Here is a 24,090-nt window from a genome sequence, read left to right on the forward strand (position 1 = left end):
TATATATCTCTATATTGTATAGAACTTTTTTTTAATGATCTTGACGTTGGTTACCTTAAGATCCTAAGGAGATTTCTTTTTAAATATTAAAACTATATACAATCACCTCGGGGCAGGAAAAAGTCATGGACTGAGATATCTTGAAATACTAATTGTTTGAAAATTTAATATAAAGGCTTTAAAAATGAAAGCTTGGGGCGCCTGGATGGCTCAGTCGGTTGGGCCTCCGACTTCGGCTCAGGTCAGATCTCACGCTCGTGGGTTCGAGCCCGCGTCAGGCTCTGTGCTGACAGCCAGCTCAGAGCCTGGAGCCTGCTTCCGATTCTGTGCCTCCTTCTCTCTCTGCCCCTCCCCCTCTCATGCTCTGTCTCTCTCTGTATCAAAAATAAATAAAACATTAAAACAATTTAAAAAATAAAAAATAAATAAAAATGAAAGCTTATCATAAGTCCTCACTACTTTTTTAATGTAGTACATAATTATATGAATGCAAACATCAAATTTATGAACTATGCTAAAAATTTTTAGCAACATAACAGTCAACCCTAGACAAATGGGAAAATGAAACAAGTTCTCTGAAATATAAGCCCTGAGATTTTTTAAATATATTGGTCATGTTGTAGGCAGGGAACAGTCTGGCACAGCTCACCATGTAAGAAAATATGTGTTAAAGCACTGCAATTAGTGGTACTGCCCAGATAGTTTGAAAAAAGGTCAAGAGCAATGAAATGACTTTTGAGAGGTTTAATTATAAATAATTTTATTATCTACTATATGAAATACTAGCATACAATATATCTGAATGCCTTTGGTAATTAAATGAACATGAATTTTGCAAACACAAAACTTAACCTCAATCCATTCTTTGTAACAACATAAACAAACATTAGCCCAAAAGAGATCTTAGACTTAAATATAAAGAATAACATTATAAAACTTTTAGGATGAAACACTTGAGAATGTATATGGAACCTTGACTAAGGACAGACTTTTAGAAAACCAAATAATAATATATAAAAAACAAATTGGCAAATTAATTTGCATAAAATTTAATAGTCACTGATCTTCAAAGGTTAAGAAAATGAAAAGGCAAGTCACAGATTGAAAGAAAACGTTTTATAAAGAAATTATTTCCTGGGATTGTTTCTTTCGTATTTTTTGAGAAGGAGCTCGCCTTATTGGGGAGAGAGCGCTGCACGTGACCAACAGATGAAGGCAGCCCAGCGGGCACCCTGCACACCACACTCAAAAAGGTGCACAGGAGGTTTTGCTAAGGAAGATCAACTGAAACATGAGTTCCTGTGGGCAAATTCCCTAACCTCATCCCTCTGAGGAATCAGGGCACTCCCGACCATTTCCCTGAAGGCAAATATGGTCGCTACAGATAGAGCCCCTCAGGGGTGTCATCTTGTTTTTTTTTTTTTAATAAAAAAATGTTTTCAATGTTTTCTTTAGTTATTTTTTTTTGGTTTTTGTTTTTTGGAGTCATCATTTGTTACTTTCATTCTACGTTCTCTCAAGGCCGTCAGACCCACTTCGGTACAGATTGTCTAGATATCAGCCCCAGAGAAGTCATCTTTGGCCATGATCAAGTCGTGCGCATTACATCATCTGCCAGGGTCATCCTCCTTGTGTGCATCTAAAAGATGTGACTCTTAGTCTTTTCATCGGGCAGAGGGAACATAATTTTCCTGTAAATGTGACCTGGTCTGGTAAGTGTCGGATCCAAGGTTTCTATTTGGTTTATGGCCATGGTCTCTTTCACGTCATCCTTGAATCAGATCCATCCAATTGGTTTGACAGTTCCAGCATTGTTCGGTGAATTTCTCTCTCATTACCAGAATTTGAGTCATACCTTTTTGTCCCAATGGCATCAATTTCATCAAAAACCATGATGGATGGTGCATGTTCTTCTGTAATTTGAAACAGTTTCTGAAGGAGTTTAGACCCATCACCTAGGTATTTCTGAATAACTTCAGAGCCAATCACTCTTTAAAATGTGGCTGTTTGTTTTACTACTGCTTTGGCTAATAGGGTTTTACCTGTGCCAGGTGGCACAGAATGACCTCCTGTGGGTACTTTATACCCATCTCTTCATAATAGTCTGGATGAGTGAGAGGATGCTCCACCAATTCCTTAATTTCCTGGATTTGGTTGTCCAACCCTCCCACCATCTCAGCATAGATTTCCTGGAGGGGGCCCTTTTTAACTTTTTCACTGTAACCAAGGGATCTGTGTCATCCATGAGCACCCCTATGATAGCATATGCATTGTGGTTGAGCAAGACTGAGCAGCTTGCTTCCAGGAGACCCTTGTTGACAAAGTAAAGAATGCTAACATCCTGTTCTGAGTCCACAGATATAGATACAATGGCATGATTGTGATCAATGATCTCTTCCAATGTTCCTAGTGGCATTGGGTCTCTTTCAGATCATCCACTTTTGATCTTTTCTCCTCTTGCTTTTCTTCTAAAGACTTCATTTGTTCCTGATTTCTAACGAATTCTTCCTCCATGAGAAAATAGTCTTTTCAGTAACTTTAACTGGCATTGAGTGTGAGGTGTCACCATGGCAGCTTGCTGGGAGCACCAAGTCCCATCGTTTTCTTCTCCTTTATCCCCAGTCTAGTTGGCACAGGAGGTTCGTATTTCTTTTTCTTGCCCTTGTCATCCTTGTTGCCACCTCCAGGGCCATGACCAAGACTCTGACTTTGACCAATCTTGCTTCAGCCACTTGAACCACCACTACTAGAAGTGCTGATAAGGAAATTATTTCTGAAATACATAAAAAATTTCAAAGTTCAATAATAAGAAAACAAACAACCCAATAAAAAAGAACTCAAAATATTTGAACTAAACAACAACAAAGTACAATTTTGGATAGAAAATAAGCATCAAACATCAAACATCAAAAAATGTCCAACATCATTAGGCATTAGAGAAAAGTCAATTAATACCAAAATGAAGTGATACTACACACCTATCTATACGAATGTATAAAATTGAGTCAAACAAATAAACAAAACTGATCATACCAAGAATTGTTGAATATGTGGAGTGCAACTAGAAATCCTACACATTGTTGGAAGGACTGTAAAATTGTATAATAATTCTAGAAAAATAGTGTGATCATCTCATATAAATTTATATATGTGCTAACAATATGAACTAAGATTCCTCCCGTGTATTTACTCCAGAGAAATAAAAACTTATGTTTGCACCTAGCCTTTATGTGAAGGTTTATCGTAGTTCTATTCATAACCAGGAAAAAGTGTAAACATTCCAAATGTCCCTCAATCAGGAGATCAGGAAACTCTATTCATGCAATGAAAGTAATAAAAAGGAATAAGCTACAGATGCATACAACAAAAAGAATAAATCAAACACATTATATAAGAGAAAGTAGGGAAACTCAAAGGCAGTGCAAATATTCTTCATAACATATTAGCACATTATGTCAGCAATGTTAAAGAGTAATTATATTCTGTGACTACCTGGGATATAGTTCAGATATGCAAGTCTGGTAGCTTACTTGAAAATCAATCAATGTAATATACCCCATCAATAGGCTAAGAAGAAAAGTATATATTCATATCAATGGATGCAGAAAAGGCATTTAAAAATCAATACCCATGTATGATAGTCTCACACAACATTGGAATAGAGAGGATGTTTCTGAACTTATAAAGAACACCTTCAAAAAAATCTACAACAAAAATCATGCTTGACATTAAAAGACTGATTATTTTCCCTCTAAGTTTAAGGATAAGACAAAGATGTCCACTCTCATTCAATATAGTACTGGAACTTGACCCCATTTAAAAGAGTAAAAAATGGCAATAAAAATCACACATATTGAACGAAAGAAATAAAGCTCTCACTGATTGAAAATGGAATCATTTATCTGTATTAAGGAAAAAACCCATCAGAATTAGTGAATTCAGCAAGATTGCAAATATAAGACCAATATTCATAAAACTACATTAGTACTAACAATAAGTGTATGGAGACCAAAAACTAATACTTGAAAAAATGCTCCAAACAAGGAAATACTTAGAAACTAATTTAACAAAACATGTTATAGGATCTATCTGCTGAAAATTACAAATTACTACTGAGATAAAGAAGCCGTAAATAACTGGAGAGACATGGTGTGTCAAAGATTTGAAGACAATGTAAAAAAGATGTCAGCATTTAGTGAAATCCATATCAAAATCCAAGCAAGATACAAACACAAACAAAGTTATTCTAAATTTTATGTGAAAAGGCACAGACTCTAGAATAAATAACATCACTAAAAAATGAGAATAAAATGAGAGTTATCACTTGTCTGATGGTAATGCCAACCCTATAGCTATAGTAATTAAGAGAATGTGGTACCGTCGTTCCTCCTCATCTGTGGGGGAGGGGGGATGTTCCAAGACCCCTGACAGATACTACTAAAACCTATAACTACTGTTTGTTTCCCAATACATACATACTTATGATAAAGTTTAATTTACAAATTAGGTGCAGTAAGAGATTAACAACAACAAATAATAATAAAATAAAGTAGAACAATTATAATAATATACCATAATAAAAGTGACCATAGATCTTAGTGACTTCAGCATATGATTTTTTCTTTTCTTATTAAATCGAGAACTTTCAATTTTTAAATGTTTAAATAAACATTTTAAATACAAAAAGTAATAATAATAATACATATACAACAATAGGTGGATTAAAAATCAAACACCAAGCAAAGTCCAAGATCAGATAGTTTCATTGGTGAATTCTCCCAGATACATGAAGAATTTGCAAGCATCTTTATTAAATTCTTCTGAGAAATAGAAGAGGAGGAAACAGTTCTCTACTTATTCTGTGAGGCAAATGTCACTCTGATAGCAAAACCAATGAAGAATTAACAGGTAAAGAAACCCAGAGACAAGGATGCCTGGGTGGGTCAGTCGGTTGAGTATCCAACTCTTGATTTCAGCTCAGGTCATAATCCCCAGGGTCATGGGATCAAGCCCAGCATGAAGCCCTCTGCTGAACATGGAGCCTGATTAAGAATCTCCCTCTCTCTCTCTCTCTCTCTCTCTCTCTCTCTCTCTCTCTCTCTCTATCTCTCTCTATCTTTTTTCTCTCCTTCTGCCTCTCTCCCTCAATCTCTCTCTAAGATTAACAACATGAAAATAAATCAGACAAATACCCATATAAATATAGATGTAAAAATCTTCCAGAAATTATGTATCCAACAGCATATCAGAAGGATTCTATGCCATGCATTTAACATCAATCTTTTAACAATTCTTCCAAAAACTAGAATTAAAAGGAAAATGTTTCAACTCATTCTATGAGGCTAGTATTATGCTATTATGAAGCCAGAGAAAGGCATCATAGAGAAGAAAACTAAAGGTGAATAACTCTTAAGGAGATAGATACAATAATTCTCAATAAAATACTAGAAAACAAATCTGGTGGTATATTAAGACATTTGTACATTGTGGAATTGATTTCAGGAGTGCAGAGTTGAGTCAACATAAAATAATCATTCAAAGTAAAAACACCATATTAATAGAATGAGGATATCATCATCAAAATAGACTCAGAAAAAGCATTTGACAATGTCAGGGGATTTTTCATGATGAAACAATAAAAAAATTAAGAAAATATAAGATTTTCTTCAATCAAAGAGCATCTACAAAAATCTCACTTCTAACATAATTGTGAAAGATTAAATGCTTTCCCACTAGCATGTGAAACACAACAATGTTTGCTCACATCACTTCTATTTACATTGTATCACAGGTGCTACAGAGGGCAGTTAGGGAAGGAAATGAAACAAAACACATGCAGATTAGAAAGGGAGGAAGAAGGGCACGTGGTAGCTCAGTGGGTTAAGCATAAGGATCTTGATCTCAGCTCAGGTCATAATCTCACAGTTTGTGGGTGTGAGCCCTGCGTTGGGCTCTGTGCTGACAGACTGCTTGGGATTTCTCTCTTTCTCTCCCTCTGCCCCTTCCTTGCTCATGTGCTATGTTTCTCTCACTCTCATAATAAATGAATAAACTTAATCTTTTATTTCTTACATTTATTTATTTTTGAGAGACAGAGAAAGACATAGCATGAACAGGGGAGGGGTAGAGAGAGAATGAGACACAAAATCTGAAGGAGGTTCCAGGCTCTGAGCTAGCAGTCAGTACAGAGCCTGACAAGGGGCTTGAACACACAAACTGTGAGACCATGACCTGAGCTGAAGCCAGACGCTCAACTGACTGAGGCATCCAGGTGTCCCAAAATGAATAAACTTAAAAAGTTCAATAAAAAGAAAAGAAAGGGTGGAGGAAACTGTCTCTATTGCATGTGACATGGTATTATGTGAAAAAAAAAATCCTAGGGAACCTGGAATACCTATTTGACTAATAAATAACTTCAGCAAGTTTACAGGATATGAGATCAACATACAAAAAAATCTTATTTCTGACTACTGGGAAAAAAATAACCAAAAATGAAAATAGCAAAATAATTTCATTTACAGTAGCATAACACAGTCTAAATTCTTGGAAGTAATTTTAAGGAAAGGAAGCACAAGACTCGAACACTAAAAATTACAAAACATTATCTAAAGATGTTAAAGTTACATTAAAAAAATGGAAAGGCATTTTGATCCCTTGGATGAGCAGTAGTCCGTAAGTGATTTCCAGATTCGATGCAATACTATCGAAATTGCAGCTGGCATTTTGTCGAGTTTATAAACTGATCCTAAAATTAATATCCAAATTTAAGCAAACCCTAATAGTCAAACAGTCATGATAGCAAACATTAGGAAAACTCGTGTTTTGTTTTGTTTTTTTAATCACAAATGCTAACATTCTCTGCCTGAGTTTCCAGCCTGCCCCCGAAATTTCAGATTCAACTCTAAAATTTTTCCTCAACTCTTTCCTGAGTTTCCAGTTGGCACGTCTGCCTTGTAGATTTCAAAGTCACCAGACTCCACAACTATGTGAGCAGGACGGGAACTGGGCACGATATTTACATTACTGTCTGGAAGCAGAATTCCATTCTTCCACGTACACCTCAACCTCTGCTTATGAGGCTTTCAAGTGCTTATATGAGACCCATCCACATTATCAAGGGTGATTTGTTGTTGTTGTTGTTGTTGTTGTTTGCTTAAAATTAACTCTTTGTAGATGTTCTTCTCGAAATACTTTCAATACAACACCTAAGCTATTGTTGACCAAGCTGACCACCATATTCTATACTTATATGTTTACAAATGTACACATTGGTAAAAATGTATTTACCAAATTGATACATCCATTGGAAAAAAAAATTTAAAGATCACTGTGTTTTCCCATTAACACAAACATACTGAATTACTATTTTTTCTTCCTATACTTTTGACTACTTTCTAATGTCCAAATATGGTTTGCTTGTTCCACAGTTTACAAGAGGAATAGATGAAATATTTCAGGAGGAAGGAAAGATTAAGAAAGGTATTAACATTTTGTCAAGTATGACTACCTCTGCTTTTTTCTTTTCTTTTCTTTTCTTTTTTTTTATATGGAAAGAGAAAGAGAGAGAAAGACAGAGAGAGAGAGGGAGAGGAATCTGAGCATGGAGCCCAATGCAGGGCTTTATTTCCTGACCCTGGGATCATGACCTGAGCTAAAATCAAAATTCAAATGCCCAGCTGACTAAGCCACCCAGTCACCTCTTAAAGCAGTTTGTAAAAATCAGTAATAAAGGTACAGGGATGAATGGAAGCTAGGACTAAAAAAGCGCCTGTTGTTAAAGTGGAAAAAAAAATGAAAGTAAAAATATACTCACATTAGCCCTAAGAAATAATTAAAAAGAATATTTTGAAGTCATAACAAAAGCAATGATAATTATAGTGAAACTGCTTTCTATTGTAAAAATTATTTAAATATTCTTATATTCCTTTAGACAAAAATTAATTCTTGTTGTTTCACTCTATAGTTTTTATATATAAAGCTACCCTTTGCCTATAAGTAATCTAAAACCATTGTTTCTATTAAATATACTGACTTCATATTTTCTCGTTTGTATGCAAATATTATATTTATTGTTTACTTTCTGAGAAATAATAATTTTCCATTTGTTAATTATGCCTCTGTAAAAGAAAAATCTTAGAGCTGAAACAGGGCCATAATTTGAAGCTAAAATAAAATTATAAACTCCAAGAAGCATAATTTAAAAGTTAGATTAATGTGTTCACCTGCAAGACCTTTTATTAATACCTAAGGAAACCAAGGAAAAAAAAATCCCATGTGATTTAATTATGATTCAAGTGGTACTACTTAGAAGATGTGGCTATTCTTATATGTGAGATTAATAATATATTAAAAAGGTGTTCAGTCTGCTTTCTGGAACATAAATGGACAAAAATAAGAAACTACGTGTTTGATTAAAACAAAGCATTCTCAATACATTCTCAATATCTAATGAAAATAAATTATTTAAAACTTATTGCTCATCTAACTAGATTAGTTGAATTAGTGTGGTTACCCACATTGAACTACTTTCAAACTGAACTGCTGTTCAAATACAAGAGCAATCCTTGATCTCTACTTTAAATGTGGTGAAACAATGGGCTAATGTAGAAGCTAAGAGGTCAGTGATTTTTTTATTTGTTGTCGTGACATACCAAACTGATGTGTAATCTTAAATTTCTCATTCTTAAATACCTTTCTACCACTTCATGCATGCAAGCTTGATTATTTTGAAAACTTCCAGCAGTATTTACAGCAACATGGAATTACTGTTTTAGGTACTAGGTTTACAAATATTGTAGAAGCAATAAAAGCAGGAAGAAATCTGGCAATGAGAACTTAGGTAATACCAAACAAGTAGTTATTACTTCTAGTTTCAGTGTCCACAGTGGTTAGAGTAACTGTTGAATTTGATTAGCAACTCCTAAAATGTGATTCTATGAAGATATTCAATAGAACTTTATTTTTTATTTATTTTTATTATTTTTTAATTTTTTAATATTTATTTTTGAGACACAGAGAGAGACAGAGCCTGAGCAGGGAAGGGGCAGGGAGAGAGGGAGACACAGAATCTGAAGCAGGCTCCAGGCTCTGAGCTGTCAGCAAGGAGCCCGACACAAGACTCTAACCCATGAACCATGAGATCATGACCTGAGCCAAAGTCAGTTGCTTAACTGACCGAGCCATCCAAGGGCCCCACAGCAATCCTTTAAATGGCATATGGATGAAATTTAATTATTGTTACATCTAAATGTGAAATAGGAAATTCAAGCTATTTTCTAATATTTCAACTATAACAGCTGAACATAATCAATGAGAAAAAGTATTTTATTCCCTTCCAGGGAATGTTCAATATTGCTTTGCATATGTAGATATTTCATTATAGATAGAAAGAGGAAAAATTAACCTTAACTAACTCTCAGTATAAAAAGTAATGACCATGACTGGAAAAAATATTGGTCTATGTGCAGTTGAAATGGCTAATGAATTATCTCAGTAGGGACCTTACATTTTAAATATTTCTTCAGATATACCACTTTGTGGTATCCTAAACTGAATATTACTCACCATTTTCAAGAGAAAGGAGAATTGATTTTCCTAAATCAGTGTGGAGAGCCATGACTAAAACGATATATAGGAGAATCCATAGAAAAACATACAAAGCAATAGCAAAACCCTAGAATTTTTTATAGTGATTTAAACAATCATGTTCTCCATAACACAAAAAGAAGATAAAATGCATGCTTGCAAATACCAAGTCTTTAGAAAATATATAATATTCACTGTACATTTGGCCATATTTTATGTACTTTGCTCAATTTGAGAATGGGATACATTAGTAAATAGGGAATCATTTAATTCAATACTCCTTTCTAAAATGTACTGAGCTTAAAATTTCTTTTTCACTGTTAAGTGAAAGCACATGCTAAATAGGCATTGATTGCAAGCATTTGCTAATACACAACGTGTGTGTGTGTGTGTGTGTGTGTGTGTATTTTGCCTGAAAATTTCCTTGTAACACAGGAGTCAGCAAACTCTTTCATAAAGAAGTCAGGGAGTAAATATTTTAAATTTTGTGAGCCACGTGGTCTGTATGGCAAATCCATAAGTCTGTCACTGTAATATGAAAACAGCCATAAAATATACATAAAGAATGCGGGTGGATTCTTTTTCCAATGAAACTTTATTTACAAAAACAGGCGACAGACCACATTTGGATTTCTGGACAGATTTGGTCTATGGGTGGCAGCTTACTGATCCGTTTTAATGCCACAGGGCATTCAGTATTGAAAATTATTTCTACGAGTACTGTTTTAGCTCTTCCCTACATAAAAGCAACTATTAAGTCAGTAAGTATCAACATCTTATTTTCCTCATTTTATACAATCTTTATGTAACTATGTCCATACTAATCTCTATAAATTACAACACATTCTAATTACGTTTGATGAAAAAAATCTGAATATTTTCAAACTTTTAGGAGTGTCATTTGGTTATTTAAATCTGAAAGGAGAATAGGGAAAGATACTTGCAACTAACAAACATGTAAATGCAGATAATATGGTGTAATACTAGTTACAGACCACTCAGTAGCATTTTAATTATTAGGACCTAGGTTTATTACCTTCAAGTGTAAAACCAGTTCTTCAGAATAACCTTTTAAATTAGAAACTTAGTTTTGAAAAAGGTGAGCAGTAACCAATATTGGGCTTATTTATCAGCTTCCCATATAGACCATATGAATCTCTAATAGCACATTTCCTCTTAATTATTTATTTTCTTATTAAATATCACAATAAAATAAACTCAAATATAAATCTCTTAGACTTTGTTTAACAGTATAAGTTATAGTGAATCAATTTATCCTATGTGAAAACAGAAAAAATAAATCAGGTAGCTACATAATTTATCTGATCACTGGCTAAGAGAGTGAAAACTCAGACCACAGTAAAAAAAAAAAAAATCACCTAAATACTTTAGGAGAGTAAAAGCTAAAAATTGCAAACTATTGTAGGCAGAAATGTGCCTCAAAAAGGAGAACATGTTCTGTAGGAATTTATTAAAGGTAAGGCTTATATATTTTAAAACTGTTTGCTTTTTAATATAATTTTAAAATACTACATCTAACATAGTAGCATAAGAATGACTTTGGATTCTTTTTTGACCTACATTTACATATGTGCCTTCATGACCTATAGAAACACAAATACAAATGGATTTCCTTTAGAAAGCTGAGTTTGAGACTGCTAGGAAGAAATGATCACCACTGCAGGTAGATTGTGTTAAGTTAGAGGAATATGAAAACATGATCTGAACTAAAAGAGCATGAAATATCTATGGCCTGCCTTGGTGTCCTTGTAAAGGGAAATTGTCCAGACCCCCAAATTTAACCTAGGCTTCAAATTCAACGTATTTCCTAGTTATGCATACTGCTAGGGATACAAAGATGAGTAAGCCATTGACCATCCCCTTAAAGGTTTTAGTAAGGCAAATTATCATCACATTACCATAAAGCGGAGTATGGTGGATGAGACCAAAGATTTTGTTGTATAGACAAGAAAAATAAATTATGTCTATAATCAGGGTACTCACACAATAAATACTTTGTGAACTGAGCTGAGATTCAGGTCCATTATTCGGTTTGACATAGTGACATCTAGAGTGCATTCTGTACAGCGGTTTTATATAATGAGATAAGGAGGGGGGGGCGGGGGACAAAACAAACAGAAAACATGTAAACCTGGAATCAAGAAATTTACCACCATGGGGGACAAAAGGGCAAAACCAAACAAACATTTTTAAGATACTATTTTTAGAGAATATAGGCTGGTTATTTTGTAGAATGTTTATTAATTTGGCTTTTTTTAATGAATAAAGCACAATTTATTTACTAATCTCTATTTATAGATATTTGGGTTCTTTCCAGTTTGACTATTATGAATAGTTAACAATATACACGTTCATATTCCTGGCTTTCTGTGGTCCACATACTTATCACATAGGTACCTAGGAGTAAAACTGCTAAGTTGCTGGCTACGCATTTGCTCAGGTTTTGTTTGTTTGTTTGTTTGTTTGTAGAATGTCTAATTTATTTAAATTAAATTTAGTTAATATACAGCGTAGTGTTGGTTTCAGGAGTAGAACCCAGTGATTTATCACTTATATACAACACCCAGTGCTCATCCCAGGTACCCTCCTTAAGGCCCGTCCCCCACTTAGCAAATCGCCTTTTATCTTCCCTCCAGCAACCCTCAGTTCGTTCTTTGTAAAAGCAGAGAGGGAGGCAAATCTCAATTTGGCTTTATCTCATGTTTTCTTATCATTAGATCCTGGTAACCCATTTTGGCCAGAAATCACAGAAATGCTGATGTGTCCTTCTCAGTGTATTATATTAAGAGCCATTTGACATCTCATTGGTAATGATAACTCTTATCACTTGGCCAAGGCAGTGTCCGTTAAGATTTTCTATTATAAAAATATAGATTGCTTGGCAACAATCCTTTTTTTTATGGTAACTACCAAAAATGACCTTGTCTGATGTTTAAAAGAGTCCACTTAAAAAAAAATAAGGCAGAAAGTTGAGAGACAAAAAAAAAGCTGAAAGACAAACATGTAAATAGATAAATAAGGTGAATCCCATTTAATCTCAGTCATAGAACCAGAGTTAAATTGCTTATTGTTAGGTTCCAAGGTTATTAAGAAGCATGTTTAATTTTAATACTGTTTCTACATTTTACATTTTATTCAAAGACATCAAAATCTGAAGTATAAGAATTCCTTGCCCATGGTTAATATTAAAGAAATTTGCAAATCTTGTGTAAAATATTTTTGTGTATAATTATCATTTAATTTACCCATGGGTAGAACATCTATAGCTTTCATTAGATTCTCAAGTGGGACTGAGGTGAAAAGGTGTATTATATGGTCAATTCGTATTTTCATCACAATGGAATCCTCAGAGTGTTCTCTGAACTGTATCATTTTAAAGCAGATTGTATAGTCTCATAAGACTAAAGTAATTGAGATTGCTTTTCTTATCAAAAATGTAATAATCAGCAAAGCACGTATGTGGCCATCAGATAGCATAAAGTTTAAGATGCACCAAAAATAAAAGCCTTAAAATTTTACAATTAAAACATAGTGCTTCACAATCAATAAAATTAAAGGACACATCATCTTCTTTTTAACTACAGTAGGGTCATAGCATAGTATAAAATGTGCCTATACCGCATAAAAATAACTTGAATGCTACATAAAATTTCCTGAAACATATGCTAGTTCTGGCAACATATTGTTAGGCATCTTAATTCAGTGGAATAAGCACTAATATTGTAGGTACGGGCCCTTAGATAAACATTAAAAGGATTTTATGTTATAAATGGCGCAAAAACATGACTTTCATATCGTATAAATCAAATAAATAGCACAATGGCAACCAGAAAAGGAAATGAAACTTGAGTTTCAACATAAGCAGGAACTTCTATACAACTACACATAAGGAAGGGCTACAGGACACAGCCGATGTCCAGTAACGTCTCAAAGATGCCTAAAATGGATTATTCCAAGAATAATTCTCAGATTAAGTTCTCTAAAGCAGGTTACACATACAAAGAGAGACAACAAAAACCAAACAAAATCCTTCTTTTAGACAAGAGGAAAGACTTGTAAGGGCTGGTTGGGACAGCTCCTGTGGACTCCCTTTAAATACAATAGAGAAGAATCAGAGACAGGTTGGATAACGAGGAAATACACAAATTCTTGCAAGTCTGTTATTTATGAACTCTCTAAATGTGGAACATCACTGAGGTTGGCAAGCTGTTAGCTTTTGGAAAATAAAGGACTAAAATAAATAATTTAAACACAAACTTTTCTGCCTTCAACACAGCCTTCTCCATGCATTGATACATATTTCCTGCTAATAGAAGGTCATAAAAAGAACTTATATTATTAAACTATGTTTGATACTCATAACGTACTTTCACAAAACAGAAACATATAAGAACGTAAGAGAAAAGAAGAAAACAAAAATAGCAGACAACCTTGTCCAAAATAACTTTTTAAAGTGTTGCCAAGAGGACAAATGATATATACAAAAGATCAAGGGAGAACTGTTAAAGCATCTGAAGGAGAGGTTCTGAGTTAGCACAACTCAAGAAGAAATTACAAGAAAAAACTTAAATGGTCACATTCTAAAATATGAAGAACAAAAATAGCGCCCAAAACATTAAAAGCACTATAGCTATTCTAACTTGTCTGAGGTGATAGTCTATTGTGGCTTTGATTTGCATTTCCCTGACAATTAGCAATGTTGAGCATTTTTTTGTAGACTTGTAGGTCACTTTTATGTCTTCTTTTAAGACATATCTTCAATTAATTTCCATTTTTATTTGGATTGCATTTTGCAATTGAGGTTTGGGAATTCTTTATGTAGTTAGGAGATAAACTCCTTAACACATATAGAGTTTGCTAGCATTTTCTCCCCCATTGGTTGCCTTTTTACTTTGTTTCTGTTTTGTTTTTATGTTTTTTCCTGTACAGAAGCTTCTTAGTTTAGTGTAGTTTTGTTTGTTTGTTTTTGGGTTTTGTTTTGTTTTGGTTTTTTGCCTTTGTTGTCTTTGTTGTTGGGATCATATCCAAGAAGTCATTTCCTAGTCCCTGTCAAGAAACTTTTCCATTTCTCTTCTATGATTTCAGAACTTAAAATTAAGTTTAATCCATTTTGAATTAATTTGTTTGCATGTAATGTAGCATAAGGTTCCAATTTAATTCTTTTGGATGTTGATATCAAAATTTCCCTACATCATTTACTAAAGAGATTATCTTTTCCCGACTGTGTGTTCTTGGCAGGAATTAATGATCAGTTCACTATATAGGCATGGGTTTATTTAAGGGTTCTCTATTCTGTTCCATTATTCTTTATGTCTCTTTTTAATGTTTATTTATTTTTGACAGAGAAACAATGTGAGCAGAGGAGCGACAAAATGGAGGGAGACATAGAATCTGAAGCAATCTCCAGGCTCTGAGCCGTTAGCACAGAGACTGACATGGGGTTTGAACTCACAAACCCATGAGATCATGACCTGAGTGGAAGTCAGATGCTAAACCAACTGAGCTACCCAGGTGCCCCATTTTATGGCTATTTTTTTGCCAATACTATACTCCTTTGGTTTTTATAGCTTTGTATTATATTTTGAAATCAGGAATTGTGATTTTTCTAGTTTTCTTCTTTTAGCATGAAAATACTTTGACTCTTTGGGGTCTTTCTTGGTTCCATATAAAATATTTTAGGATTATTTTTTCTATATGTAAAAAAAGTCTTTCAGATTTTGATAGGGATTGCATTGAATTATAGATTGCTTTAGTAAGATGGATACTTTAATAATATTAATGCTTCCAGTCCATAAACACAGGATGTCTTTCTATTATTAGCATCTCCTTTCATTTCTTTCATTAGTGTTTTATAGTTTTCAGCATATAGATTTGCACTTCCTTATTTAGTTTTGCTCCTAAATATTGTTATTTTATTTCTTTGGGGTGCTTTGTAAATGAATGGTCTTCTTATTTTTCTTTTTGAATACTTGATTGATAATATGAAGAAATACAATGGATTTCTGTATGTTAATTTTGTATCCTGCAACTTTTCTAAATTTATTGGTTCTAACAGTGTTTTGTAGAGTTTTTCAAATTTTCTACATATAAGATCTTATCTGTGAAGCGAGATAATTTTACTTCTGTCTTTCTGATTTAAATGCTTTTGTTTTTCTTGTCTAACTGCTGTGGCTAGGAGTTCCAGTATTATGTAAAGTAGTAGTGAAAATAGTAGGCATCCTTGCCTTATGACTTATTCTAAATTAGAAGAAACTCTTTTAGTTTCTCACCATTAAGTATAATGTTAGCTATGGGTATTCATATATAGCTGTTACTGTGTTGCAACAAGTTTCTCCTATGCACAATTTGTTGAGAATTTTTATCATGAAAGGGTGTTAAATGTTGTCCAATGCATGATCTGCAGATACTGAGATGATTAGGTGAATTTTGTCCTTCATTCTATTAATGTGGTGTATCTAATTGATTTTTATATGTTGAATGATGCTTGTATCCCAGTGACAAATTCAACTTGGTCATGGTGTATGAATATTTTTATATACATTGGATTTGACTTGCTAATATTTTGTTGAGCAATTTTGCATTCATGTTCTTCCTCTTGTAGTTTCTGTGTCTGGCTTTAATATCAGGATGATTTTGGCCTCATAAAATAAGTTTGGGAGCTTTCTGCTTCTATATTTTTATGAAAGTTTAAGAGAGATTGGTATAATTTTTTTAATATTTGGTAGATTTCATCTGTGAAGCCATCTGGTCCTGGGTTTTTCTTTGTTAGGAGAGTTTTGGTTATTGATTAAATCTCTTTATTTGTAATTGATTCGTTCTTTATGAATCAGTCTCAAAAGTTGTGTGTCTTTAGAAATTTATATGTTTCTTCTGAATTATCCAGTTTGTGGCCATGTAATTATTCATATTAATCTCACAATCATTTTTTATATCTCTGACATTGCTTGTAATGTCTCCTCTTTTCATTTTTCATTTTAGTTATTTAAGTATTCTTTTTATCTTAGACTAGTTTAAAATTTATTGATTTTATTTGTTCCAAAAAGATGCTTTCATTAATTTTGCTATTGTTTTTCTATTCTGTACCTATTTTTACCCTTAATCTTTATTGTTTCCCGTCTTCTGCTAAGTTGGGGCTTAGTTCCTCTTTTCCTAGTTCTTTGAATCATAAAGTAGGGTTGTTTGCTTGAGATCTTTCTACTTATTTTTTAATTTTATTTTTTAATTAAAAAATTATATATATTAAAATGTACAATATGGAGTTTTTATATACTTATACGTTAGGATAGTATTGTTATATCTTCTCATACAATTCTCACATAATTACTGTGTGTGTATGATGAGAGCACATAAAAACTACTCCCCTAGCAAATTTCTGGTATAAAATACTTACAGCTCTAGTCGTCATGCCATACATTGGATCTCTAGATTTATTCATGTAGATGTTTACATGAATTCCATGAACATCATGTAGCTGTTATGTCGTTCCCTCTTAGTTCTGCATTTGCTGTATTTCATAAGTTTTGGGATGTCTTGTTTTAATTTTCCTTTCTTTTAGATATTTTCTAATTTCCCTTTTGAACTCTTCCTTGACCCAATGGTCATTCAAAGGGTTGAGGGGGAAGGGGGAGGGGGGAAAAGAGGTGGTGGTGATGGTGGAGGGCACTTAAGGGGAAGAGCACTGGGTGTTGTATGGAAAACAATTTGACAATAAAATATTATGGAAAAAAACCCAAAGTATATTGTTTAATTTCCATGCATTTGGGAGTTTTCCCAACTTCCTTTCAATATTGATATCTAATTTTATTTCATTGTGGTTTGAAAAGATATTTAGAGGGGCACCTGGGTGCCTCAGTCAATTCAATGTTCAACTCTTGGTTTGGCCCAGGTCATGATCTCATGGTTTTGTGAGCTCAAGCCCTACATCGGGCTCTGCATTGAAATCACAGAGCTCGCTTGGGATTCTCTCTCTTCCTCTCTCTCTGCCCCTCCCCCATTTGCACATCCCTATCTCTCTCAAAATAAATTTGTAAAAAACAAAACAAAAAAGATAGAATTATTTCATTCTCCTTAAATTTGTAAGACTTATTTTGTGACCAAGCATGTGATATATTCTAGAGAATGTTCCATGTATGCTTAAAAATAATATATATTCTGCTGCTGTTGAGCAAAATGTTCTGTATATGTCTGTCAAGTCCATTTTGTTTATAGCACTGTTCAAAACTGTTGTGTGCTTATTGATTTTCTTTCTGGATGAATTATCCATTATTGAAAGTGAGGTATTGAAGTATCCTACTATTATTGTATTTCTGTCTATTTCTCCCTTCAGATCAATTGATGTTTGCTTTATATGTTTAGGTGCATTGATTTTGGATGCATGTATATTTATAATTTTATATCTTACTTTTGAACTGGTTCTTTTATTATTGTGTAACCACCTAGTTTGTCTCTTGTTATTGTTTTTGATATATATTTTATTTTGCCTGACCTAAGTATAATAACCCAGCTTTTCTTTCATTACATTTGCATGGGATCACTTTCAGTCTATATATTGACTTTAAATCTAAGGGAATCTCTTTTAGACATTATGTAGTTGACGTCTTTATATTTTTAATTTTTACAAACTTAAAGCATATATATGTATATATAGGTGTAAAACATGATGATTTGATATACATACACATAGTCAAATAGTTATCACAAACTAATTAGCATATACATCTCCTTACATAGTTATCTTTTATATCCGTGTGTTGAGAACACCTGAGATCTATTTTCTATGTAATTTTCCACAATAAAATGCAATATTGTTGACTATGTTTAGTATGATGTACATTAGATTTTTTGAATTTAATAATTCTATGAAACTGTAACTTTGTACCCTTTAACAAATATCACCTCGACTTTCCCCAGAATAACCTCTGCTTCTCTAAATTCAACTTTTGAGATTCAGTATATACTTGTAGTGAGATCATGGAGTATTTTTTATATGTCTGGTTCATTTTCCTAAGCATAAGTTTCTCTAGCTTCATCCATGTTGTCACAAATAGAAGATCTCTTTTTTTAAGGCAGAATAATATTCCATTATGTATACTCCATTATGTATATAAACACATAGGTTGTTTCCATATCTTGGGAATTATGAGTAATGCTGCAATGAACATGGGAACGCGGATCTATCTTTAAGGTATTAATATAATTCCCTTTGGATATATACTCAGGAGAGTGATGGTGATGAGTTTTTTAATTCAATCACTCACTGTCTTCTTTTTCCAGATTTATCGAAATACAACTTACATATAATGTTCTATAAGTTTAAAGTGTACAATATAATGATTTGGTTACACATATATATTGTGAAATAATTACCATAGTAGGCTTAGTTAACGCCTCCATTTCCTCACCGAATTATCATTTCTTTTTTGTGGTGGGGACATCTATGATCTACTCTCTTAGCAACTTTTAGTATGTAACACAGTATTGTAAACCATACTCATCACGTTATACATTCGATCTTAAAAGCCTATTCATCTTATAAGAGAAATTTTTACCCCATGATGCATATTTCCTCATTTCCCCATCCTAAAATCACAACCCTCTCAAGCTTCATCCCTGCTGTCACAAATTGCAGAATTTCCTTCTTTCTCATGGGTGACTAATATTCCCCTGTAAATATATATTCCATATACTTATTGATTAACAGTTAGATTATGTCCATATCTTGGTTACTGTGAATAATGCTGCAGTTAACATGGAGGTACAGATATAGTTTCAAGAACCTGATTTCATTTCACTTGAATATAAACCCAGAGTAGGATTGCTGAATTATATGGTAGCTCTATTTTTAATTTTTAGGGGAATTTAAGTACTGTTTTCCATACTGGTTTTACCTATTTACATTCCCAACAAGAGAGCACAAGAGTTCCTTTTTCTTTACATCTTCACCAACAGTTGTTATCTCTTGTCTTTTTTATAATAAGGAAGAGGTAATATCTCATTTGGTTTTGTGCTAATAACAAATTAAGTTCGATCACATACAAAGACTCTACCCATTTTCCCCTCACTTGTCTGTTTTGATTTTACAATTTACCTCTTCATATATTTTGTATTCATTAACAAATTATTGTAGCTATAGATATTTATATATATATATATTTTGTTTTTTGCCTTTATACTAGAGTTAAATGGTTAACACATCACCATATTAGAGTATTAGAATATTCTGAATTAGACCATATACTTACCTTTACCAGCATGTTGTGTATGTTTTGTATTTTCATGTTATTAACTAGTGTACTTTCAGCATTTCCTGTAAGTTAGGTATAGAGGTAATGAAATCTTCAACTTCTGTTTGTCTGTGAAAGTCTTTATGTTTCCTTCATTTCTGAAGGCCAACTTTGCCAGAGTTCTCTTGGTTGATAGGTTTTGTTTGCTTATTTGCTCCCTTGCTTGCTTTAGCACTTCAAATATATCATCGGATTCTTCCAGGATTGAAAAATTTTGCTGAGAAACACATAGTAAGCATCATGAGAGTTCCCTTGTCAGTTACAAACTTTTTTCTCTTGAAACTTTCATATTTTCATTGATTATTGAGTTATGTTTTAATGTATTGGAGAGAAGATTTCTTTAAGTTGCTTGTTTGGTAACTATGGGGTTCAGAATGGATATCCAAATCTCTCCCCAAATTTGAAAAGCTCTTCAGCCATTTTTCTTTAACCCTTTTCTTTCTCTTCTTTTTCTGGGACTTTAATAATTCACTTATGCTGTTTTTGATGGTATTCTATATATTATATAGTCTTTTTTCACTTTTTTTCATGTTTTTAATCTTTGTTCTCTGATTGGATATTTTCAAATTTCTTGTCTTCTACTTTACATGCTTTTCTTCTGTTGAATCCATGTTTCTGTTGATAAATTCTGTTGCATTTTTCTTTTCATTCATTGTATTCTGCCCCAGAATTTACTTGGTTCTTTTTTTATGATTTCTATCTCTTTGTTAAACTTTTCGTTTTGTTTGTATATTGTTTTTCTGATTTTGTTGAGTTGTCTTTATGGGTTTTTCTTGTAGGTAACTGAGCTTCCTTAAAGGAGCTACTTTGAATTCTTTATCAGGTAACTCACATATCTTTCCATCTTTGGGGTTGGTCACTAGAAGATTATCATGATTTTCGCTAGTATTATATTTTCTTGACTTTTCAGTGTTTCCTTGAAGTCTCTTATTGCTGTCTCACATTTGCAATAGCAGTAACTCTTCCAAAGGTAGACAGATACCTTCCATCAGCCATGGTAGGGGTTTTGAAGCTTTAAGACCTTCTATTGATATGCCTGCTTTATGTGTCTTATTCCCTACCTCAACCTGTATGCCTTCTTGTAATCATGCAAGGCACTAGGCTGAGTGTGACAGCATCCCTTTTGCTTTCTAAAGGGTGGAGTTGAAGCTCAAGCTTATGATCTCTTTCTGGCCTACAGATTTGGTCCAGCTCTCTGTTCATGCTCACTAGCCATCTGTCAAAGCATACTCTAACATCCATTGTGACTGCACAGAGAACGAGCCACAGGATGAGGTGTGTGCATGGGAGTGAAGTTCATTGAGTACTAGGATTGTCTGTGGCCCAGTTTTGAGCATCCACAGGTAAGACATTTCCAGCAGCTCATAGACAGGTTTTTTTATGGAGTTAGTGAAGCATTTAATAGGATCCACATCCCTTTAACACCTTCAGAGCATCCTATCTGCCATTTTCCCAGCCTCTTTCTACCTTCCAGTTACACAGCTTGTGACTCCATACTCTGGATGGGGCATAAAAGAAGTATGCCTTTTTGGCAATGTCCCATACAGCTCAGGAAGCTAAGCATTCATTTATAATCTCTTACCTTCCCTGTAGGAGAAATCACAGATGAGGAGGAACTCTCTTGGCATTAAGCTGAGGGAGAGGTGACATGGAAATAAAGTCAATTGTTCCTTTTACCTTCTCCAATACATTGAAACATTTTTTTTATTTCCCTCCTGTGGTGTGCTAGACCTTCTAAACTGGAAACCCACACTTCCACAAAGGTTTTCCTTTCCATGAATGATTATCTAAGACATTGTTTTATAGGGGGCTCTTGGACTAAGGATGAAAGGGCCTGGAGCCTGTTTATGGCCAAAGTCTATGCACCTGTTATTCAATGCACAAGCAGGCAAGACTTCTGGGTCTCTTGATGTATGGTGCTGGATTCCACAGTTCCCACAAAGCACTCTTGTCCATGAATGGATGCCAAATTGTTATTGTTAAAGGACAGAAGTGGAGAATACAGTAAGGGAAGTTGTATTCAGCCATGTTGCAGACATCACTCTCACACTGTCTTTTGATTGTTGAGTTTAATCCATCATTTAAAATAATTATTGATAGGTGAGGACTTTCTATTCATATGTTACTTATTGTGTCCTGTGTTGTAGTTCTCTTATTCCTCCTCTCCTTTCTTGCTATCCCTCTTTGTGGTTTTATTTGTTGTTATTGTTGTTGTTCTATACTTGAGTCTTTTCTCTTAACTATTGTGTATCTAGTATAGATTTTATCTCGTGGTTAACATGTGGCTTGCACTAAATTGCCTATAGTTGTAATAGTCTATTTTAAGCTGATGACGACTTAGCTTTAATTGCATATAAAAATTCTAATTACTTTCCCTCATGAATATTATGTTGTTGATGTCAGGGTTTATTTATTTTTATACTTGGAATCCATCAATAAATGTTTGTAGTTATAATTATTCTTAATACTTAACTATTAATACTTAATACGTAATTTGACATATGAAAACAGGCACACAGGGTAAGTATGAACATTATCCATAACATAGATATTTAGACACCTGGTGTTGGTACTTTAATTACATGCATTTGATATCCTTAAAAACTCCTGAGGCTTAATAGGAGAAACCAAAACTAAATAAAATAATAATAATAAATAAAAGAAACAAATACCTTTTCATATGTGCCAATGGATTTTTCATGTCCCTAAATTTCATTGATTTGCTATCTTTACCAACAATCAAAATTCTTACAGATTTTTGCTGTACTAAAACATGATGTATACTTGGTAGCAAAATTAAAAAACAATATTTCCTTTTATTTTTTTTATAAAAATCTTGTTAATTTGCAGATGCTCTGCAGAAGTTCTTCCCTAATACCACCAGTCGTATGTGTACTACCCTTGTAGCCAAGAATACCACATCAACATATAAAAGTTAGAATCGCTGACATTTTGTTTGAAGTTCTAAATCTTTCCTCTGTATGTATGGCCCATAGCTAATTGTCTACATCCCTAAGCACTAAGTTTATCTGGTGAACAATAACTTCCAAATTCATATCACACCTCAAATCCTTTCTCTGCTGACAAATTCAATAAACAGTAACCTATTTAATATCTTCAACTTGGATATTTCATTGATTTTTGAAATCCAAAATTTCTAATATTCTCCTATTTTTAAAAGTTTACTCTTTCCAAACTAGCAAACATTTTTTGATAGTGGATGTATATTAGTCCTTTCCCATTTCAATAAATACTATCATTTATTCACTCATTTGACAAATATATGTTGGCTTATTGCTAGAATTTTAGAGGAGAATGGTAATGGTAAAGGAAAAGTGCTTTATTTTTATGGCTTATTGATTTTCATTCTAGCATAGAAAAATCTTCTGCGTCTGCAGTTTACACAGGCAGTCTTAATATTTTCTTTAAGTATTGAGATATTTTTTCTACAGTAAGGTTTTCAATAAACTTGAATTTAAATTTAAAATTTAAATTAAATTGAATTAATGTAAACCATGTCTGATATTTATGTTGTTTTTCCTCTCAGAATCCTAGAGAAAACAACTTATTAAATAACCTCATCCATTTCCCACTGTTAAAATACTACCTTTATTAAATATTAAGTTCTCATACATTTTTGGATGTATTGCTGTTCTTGCTATCATTTTCTATTAATTTAATTGCCTATTTTCAGATCAATTCTATCTTTTCTAAATATAGTTACAGTATTATAAACTTTAATATTGGTAAGGCAAATCTTCTATCACTATTTTTTCAAACAAAGTTTATAATTTTATCAGAATTTTCTTTGATAAATATTTAAAAGCTATTTTGCTTAGCAAAATTATAAAATAAAATTAGTTAACAAAACTCAATGCATTGTAATTCTAAATAGAATTTCAGTACAATTATATAGTACCTTAGAGTTACTGTGAACACTTACTTTCTTCATTTATCCAATATGTTCTTTCAACAAAATGGCTTTATTTGCTCATTGAAATATTCTACATTCATTTAGAAATGATTTTAGATATTATAAAGTACTGCTTTCATTATAAATAAAATTTATTTACATTTAAATTAATATTGTTTAAATTATTATAAAGAACTTATGGATACATATACATATATACTTAAAATCTCCAGACACTTTCATAAATTATTTTATTATATAGTTATAACATACATACAGATATGTGCA

At 33.1% G+C, this 24,090-nt stretch overlaps 1 pseudogene; it reads right to left on the minus strand.

Moving 5' to 3' along the window:
* Window positions 1–1,066: 1,066 nt before the first annotated feature.
* Window positions 1,067–2,613, minus strand: LOC115294052 (annotated as a pseudogene).
* Between the last annotated feature and the right edge of the window lie 21,477 nt (window positions 2,614–24,090).

The sequence above is a fragment of the Suricata suricatta genome, chromosome 6 (genome assembly GCF_006229205.1).
Source record: "Suricata suricatta isolate VVHF042 chromosome 6, meerkat_22Aug2017_6uvM2_HiC, whole genome shotgun sequence".
Classification (NCBI taxonomy): Eukaryota; Metazoa; Chordata; class Mammalia; order Carnivora; family Herpestidae; genus Suricata; species Suricata suricatta.